Below are 7,083 nucleotides of genomic sequence, written 5' to 3'. Positions count from 1 at the left end.
CAGCACCCCTAAGGCCACTGAGCAAACAGCCCCGGAGCAACCTGGCGGGAAATAGAAGAACAAAGAGCTGCTCCTTTCATCAGTTCCTTTTGTCAGATGGCAAATGCAAGATAATAACCTCAGAGAAAGCTGGAACAGAAGAAAAATTCCATGGGTTACTGGATACTTTCATGACTCGAGGCGTTCATTTAGTTTTTATTCAAGTAGCATGTGATGATGACGTGCATGCAGGGTACCCTGAGCGGTACCCACAGGGTGCAGGACACACTTGTGCAGCCTGACCTGTGAGGGCTCACAGTGCAGCACAGGAGGTGTGGCCAGGAACCTGGGCCACAGTGCACCATCTGGAGCCACTCGCTTCCTCTTCCTCCTCCTCCTCCTCTTTTTCATCCTCCTCTTCTCTCTCCTCCTTTATTCTCCTCTACTCCTCTCCCTCTACCTCTTCCTCCTCCTCCTTCCGCCGCTTCTTCTCCCCCTGAATAGTTTAGTGATGAGTTGGTGACTTGTTTTCCTCAATGGCCGGTCCCTACTGTTGTGGTTGATGCATAACAATTATTTGTTGAGTGAATGATGCCCCTTGGGTGGACTGATGTGGACCGCAGGACCTGAAGACTTGAAAGAGAGGCAGGGATGGGGGCAGGAAAAGTGGGTTGGGAGGAGGAGGGTTTTGCAGGTGGAGGGAAGAGCCTGTGCTAGCTGAGGCCCTTGGCTGGTCAGCCATGTGGTCAGCCATGTGAAGATGCTAGTCATTGCCATGTAACTGAGAGCTAGCAGGGTCCTGCCCTGTAAAGCAATTGCAATGTCACCATGGAAGAGGACTGTGTGGAGCTGTGAGCATGCATCAGGACTCTGTTATTTTGAAATTCAGATTGTAATGAGATGTAAAGTACAGCAGTCAATCTTTGACCTCATCCCCAGGCCTCTACCATCAGCCACCACACACACCCTTTGCTGATTGCTTAAGTCCTCTGCGCTGCGGTCATCTAGGAGCTATGGTGTCCAGAGAGGAAGCTGCAGCTCGCTGTGAGGTCAGCGTGGGCACGGGCACGGCAGGACTGAAGCATGGCATCTCCTTGCAGGCACCCTCTCTCTTGAGAGGCTGGAAACCAGGGGCCACGTTCAGGAAAAGGTCATGGAGTTCCCAAGGGCATGAGCCTAACAGCTCTAAAACCCAAGCCCAAACCCAGACTTAGGAGGTTTGAAAAATAAAGAAAAGTTCAAAGGAGAAAACATCCCCTGTCTTCCCCTGGGCAGAGTCGGGCCTTTTTCTCCCTCTGTGATGCTCACATAGGTGGAATTGAATCGGATGGGACTGGAGCTTGGGCTGTTCCTGTGCGTTTCACCTTTGTGTGTATGAGGGCACCCCAAGTGCACACAGAAGCTAAGTAGTGGAGTTTGGGGTCTCTTTCCTCTTACTATTTTCTTTTGAATTCCAGTTTGGAATTAATATTCTTAAAAAATTTTCTCAGAGGACATTTTTGTTCTGAAATAATCCTTTACTGCTCTTTGATGCACCTTGAACTCCAAGAAGTTAAACTGTTCCCTGATAGAAGTGGGCAAATGCTCTTTGGGTGTGTCTTTAGAATCACTGCCCCCTCATTAAAATATTGGTTCTGGGGCCAGAGTTGGACCTGGGTCCTCCACCTACCACTGACGGATGACTGACAGCCCAGCCATGACACTCTCTCTGCCTGTCTCACCAAGAGCAGGTGGACTCCTCCTCCTGCAGCTCCCTAGGGCTCTAGAGGGAGTGGCTGGATGCCTCTGCCTCTGTCCCCGGAGGTCAGAGGTCATTGGGGTGGGGCGTCATGGCCACCTCCCCACCACTCCCTGGCAATGCTCATTTTTCTTTGCTCGGACCTCACCTTTTCCTCTACGTCTGCTCTGCATCATTTCATTAACCAGAAGAAATCACAGAGCCACTGCTGTGTGGTGAGGGAAGTTGAGCCTGGATAGCCACAGCTTCTTTGTTTACAGTTCCGTCTTCTGGCATTGCGTGTAATGAACTGTCCAGGTTGGTGATCAAAGGCCTTTTTATTCTTCATCTGATGTAATGCTGAGAAACCCTGAGAGCAACGAGAGGCTGACAAGAACAAGTTCTGTTCACTGAGGACACACTCTCTTGGGCGCTTTGTGGACAGGATGGCCAGCCTACTCAGAAGCCCAGACTAAGGGCTGCAGGGACTCTGTAGTAGACATGTGAGCTGTGAGTCCAGTGGCCATGTCCCAGAGCTGCCATCACATGGATGTGCAGATGCCCCACTCTGCTGCTTGAGGATGAGGAGGTCCTGGGTACCCGGGTGGCCACTCAGAGGCTCTGCTCCAGGACCTCTTTGGACTTTGCTGTCTGTGAGTGACTGTAGCTGTTCTTCTAGGGTCTTGGAGGTCATGCATACTTGCTCCAGGCAGTGGGGCACTCCTTCAGGAGCTCTGAGTGTGGCCCCTCCGTGAGTCCTGGTGCCCCAGCCCAGCTGGACAACAATGGGATGGTGAGGCCCCAGGTTATCGCCTTGGAGGCCCAGGTTGGCTCTGCATGCCTGTGGCCTGGGTGTAGGTGTCACAATTCTGCTGCTACCCTTGGAACCTGATGTCTTTCCCCAGGTGCTTCTTTGCATCAGCCTGTCTAGATTCTCTCACCTCCATCCTTGGGGTAACACACTGGGACAAAAACCTGCCTTACACAGTTTAAAGGAGGAAATGTTCATTTTGGCTCATGATTTCAGTGTATATAGTCCCAGGTAACTGGCTCCAAGGCGGAAGCATCATGGTGGAGAGAGCATGGTGGGAGAAAGCTGCTCACCTCACAGCAGCCCATCCCACTAATAACCCCAATGCTGAGCATGGCACCTCGTGACCCAGTTGCCTTCCAAAGCCCCTCCTTGGAACACATGAGCTTTTGGGATCATTCTCTTGCCCGGAACCATAACAAAATATATCAGTCTGGTGTACTTCTGTCTGGAGCCTTCTGGTCGCTAATGTGCATAGTCTTTAAAAGTGGTATTTCCAGACCTGGAGTCATCTGGTCTGCCCTTCCGTGGTTTCACAGTTCTCTTCACTGTCATTAACCTCTTTCTTCTCTGCCAAAGTTGTGCCTTGATTTGCCTGATCCCTCCCACAGTGTCGAGTGTGTTGGTAGTTTCTGCTCAACTGCTACCTCAAACTACGTGATGAACATCCTCGAATATGTGACTTTGTGCACAAGGACACATGTTTGTATAGAAGTGGGCTTAGTGCTTTTTCTACAGTGTGCATGTGCTGTTGAACACATTGAAAGATTCCACTAGACTGTTTCTAAAACCTGAAACCACCTCACTTACCCATTTTTTGAAACCTCAGGATGAACAAGCTATTCACTAGCTCTCCCTTGTAAGTAAATACCACATATTTTTGGGCCACACAGATTTGTACTTGTTCACCTTTGCCAAGGAGTGTCTGGCCCAGGGCTGCACCTAGGCCCATACCCCCACCTGAAGGAGGCAGGTCCGATTGTCAGACTGGGGAACTGTCCTCCAGTGGCTCTGGAGAGGCCTGTCCCAGATGGCCTGATGACCAGGAGCCCTTTCCCCACAGCTGGTAGCTGCTGACCTCTCCTTCAAAGATCTCCACACTGCTACAAGTAGCTATGGTCCAGGCAGGGGGTAGATTCCCAGAAGTTTGGTCCCAGTGGGTATTCAGGGGGTGTGAGCGACTCTGCAGTAGGGCAGGTGAGCCCAGGAGTCCTCGGCTTAGACCCCACCCTGTGCTTCTGAGCCCTCTAGCTTTTCCTTTGGTGATTTCAATATAAATGGCACTTTTCCTCAATTTCCCTTTTACAGTGGAAGTTCCTGAACTGGGAGGTGGGCAGTGAATGGCCAGTGTTTCCCCTGCACCTGTCCTTTTCTGAGTTTCTTATTAAACAGGTGGTGTGTTTTGCAGCTGAGGGGTCCTAGAGTTAGGGAACCCCTTTGCTTTTCCACTCTTGTCTCATCACCCCTGCAGCTTCCACAGGCCACCACATCATGGTCTGGAAATTTCCATCTCTTGCATGCACAGCAGGAAGAGAAAAGTCGTCAGAATCTTCCTTGGAATTCAGACTAGACTCAAGTGTGAGGCCAAAGCTAACTCCTTATTTCCTTCCTTGGTTGCTTGTTGGGAGCCGCGTCTGTGATAGCTCGCCTTGCGCGGCGGACGTGCGGCCTGTGGTAAAGAGCAAAGCCTGAGGTAGATTACCCCTCCCATCGAATATGTTAGTTTCCTGCTTACCGCGTAAACAACCCGCTCAACAATATAGTCTGCCTGGCAACTGATGATGTTAGCCAATCAGCTTGCCTTGCTTACTTTAACATGATTGGACATTGTACCCGTATATATACCGGTGCCACCCCTGGGCGGAAGAAAAAGCCAGGTAGAAGCCCGGAAGTAGAAGCCCAGAAGGAGCCGCGGAGAGCGGACCGGTAGAGGCTTCGGAGCGAAGCCCGGAAGGAGCCGCGGGGAGCGGACCAGAGGAGGCTTCGGCTGGGAGCGATCCCAGGACAGGCTGTACGGAGAAGGAAAATAAAAAGAAAAGGTTGTCCACTACCAGACTTTGTCGTGTGTCCTTCCTGCCGGCCGGGAGCGGACATCGACAGTTGCTCTGTTCCCAGCCCTTCTAATAATGCCACGATTCCCGCCCGTGTAATTAGTGGGGGCATAATTAACCCAAGGAGGGGAGTCCTGCTGGCAGATCTGAGCAAGCACATCCTCCTAAACACAGGGCGGGAGGCAGGACTGCACAGGCTGCTACACGTTGGCTGGGAAGGTCCAGGTGGATAACCAGCTCTACCTCCTCCTCCAAGCACGTTTATGTGCTTCGTGCAGGGACCCACCCCACAGAGAGGAGGAAGAGAGTTCAGGAGGTTCTGGGACACCAAACAGAATTGGAGAGGGAAGGCTTGAAGAGTTAGAGAATTTATTGGTGGAACTGAATTTTTGACACAAGGATCTTGGGAAGGCAAAGGAAAGTCAAGCCTCAGGGCTGACCATAGGTGACACAGGACAGCTCGGTATTCGTGAAGTAGCTGCTGTGTTTGGCACAGAGATGTGGCCTCCTTTTGTTCTGTTGCTGACCTGGTGTGATCTGTTCCCTGGGGTCATGCACTGGGGCCGTGGTTCTCAGTGCAGCTGCATTGGGCAGTGGGACTTGGGAAAGTGACTGGGCCATGTAGGCTTTGACTTTACACTGGGTTCGTCCATCAGTGGCTCATAATTTAATAGCATTGTTGAGAGGCATTGGAGGCTTAGGAGGAGGGTTTTGTTGCAGGGAGGTCATGGTGGTATGATCTTGGAGACTGTATCTCACACCCAGACCTGTCCTCTGCTGCCTGTTTGCCACATGGTGAAGCATCGTGATGCTCCGTCTCACTGGGCCCAAAAGCAGTGGAGCCAGGGACCATGGGCAGGACCCTCTGAAACCATGAGCCACAGTAACTCTCCCTCCTGTAAACTGATTTTCTCAGAAGTTTTGTCATCCTGATAGAGAGCTAACATGGTCCCTGTGGTGCGTGGTCAAGTCTCATTGTTCACAGGTGACACCATTGTTGGGGCTCGGTAGTACCATTGTTGGGGTTCAAGTAGCTGAAGACCGTAGGCAGGGATCACAACTCAGGTTTGCCTGATTCTCAGAGCTTAAAGGAAGTCATTCTTATTGCAACAGGCAACTCCTCCATTCCTTGGTCAGTTCTGCTGACTTTGGAAGTACAGTGTAGGATTTGCTAGAGGATCAGACAAGGAAAAGACAGAAGAGAGGAGTCCACAATGGCTCTGGGGTTCGGGATAGCAATGCTGCCATTTGTTGGCTCTGGAGAAGATGTGAGGGGAGGCAGTTTTGGGGTGCTGAGATCAGATACCTAACAGAGGACCTTCTGGGCAGAGCTGGCCAGGAGTTCAGAGTGCGGGGAGAGAGCCGCAGCTTCAGAAGAGGTGAGCAGAGGAGATTCTGCGCTCCGAGCCCTGCAGCCTCCTGGAGTGGAGAGAAGAGCCACCGATGAAAGGAGGAGAGGGAAGGAAGCCCATGTGGTGTGGGGCCCGGAGTCCACTCCAAGGGAGAAGTGCTCCGAGGGGAAACGGCATTAGGAGGGAGGTAGACGTGAAGGCTGGAGAAAACCTGCAGCACCTTGATGAATGCTGTCTGCAGCCTGCAGCTGTCCTGAGGACCACAGTGGGGATGGTGGAGCCCACTCCTGCCCACATGGCCTCCTCCTTGAGTGTAGACCTGGACGCCCATGCTTCTCTGGGCCCTGAACTCTTGGTGGATTTCTACCCATCATTCAGGCCTCACTTTCTGGTGCCTCTCCCAAGATGCCTCGATGCAATCAGACCCTGAGGTGGCATTCTGAGCCCCGCGTGCATCCTCCCTTGTGGCGAGGGACCTCATAGGGATCTCTACAGCCACCTTGCAGGTGCAGGGATCCTGAACAGCGAGGGCTGCCGAGTGCCTCCTCTTCCTGTGCTCTCTTTCCCCCTCCTTCCTTCTCTGTGTGCTGCCAGGGTCTGTTCTGGGTAGAGCTCCAGGCCTTCCAATGTCTTGGGGACACTTGGCCCCAAAAGGTGACGACGAATCCTCACACATTTTCGTAGCCCTCCACCACTTTCTGTCACCCTCTGTCCTGCTTTGTCCTTCGAGAACCCAGGCTTACCAGGCTAACTGATGGTCAGTACTAAAGCTCTAAGTTCACCCCCACAACAGCACCGCCTTCCAGTTGTTTTGTCCTCAGGAAGCAGGTTTGGAAAACAAACTTCTTTTGGGAAAAGTGTGTGGGAAAGCTGGGCTTTTGCAGTTGGGTTTTCCTGGGGGACACTGAGGCAGGCAGACGGGGCAGCCTAGGATCTAGATGCTGTTCCGGTCCCTGGAGAGCTGCTGGTCTTTCTTGGGCTGCTGTGCCCAAGTTGCTGGCTGCTCCCCCAAATGTGTGCGGGAGCCGTTACTGTCACTTCACCTAATTCCCATTTAATATAGCAGCGAGATAAAGACTGAGGATTCATGGGCTCAGCCTGCAAAGGTGCAGTGCAAATGTGTGGAAATAAAACATCTCCTGACCCTGCCATCAGATACACAGATTTTATTTA

Source organism: Cavia porcellus, unplaced genomic scaffold (genome assembly GCF_034190915.1).
Source record: "Cavia porcellus strain 051 isolate PalLab524CR breed Dunkin Hartley unplaced genomic scaffold, mCavPor4.1 scaffold_14, whole genome shotgun sequence".
Lineage (NCBI taxonomy): Eukaryota > Metazoa > Chordata > Mammalia > Rodentia > Caviidae > Cavia > Cavia porcellus.
Note: the sequence above shows the minus strand (reverse complement) of the source record.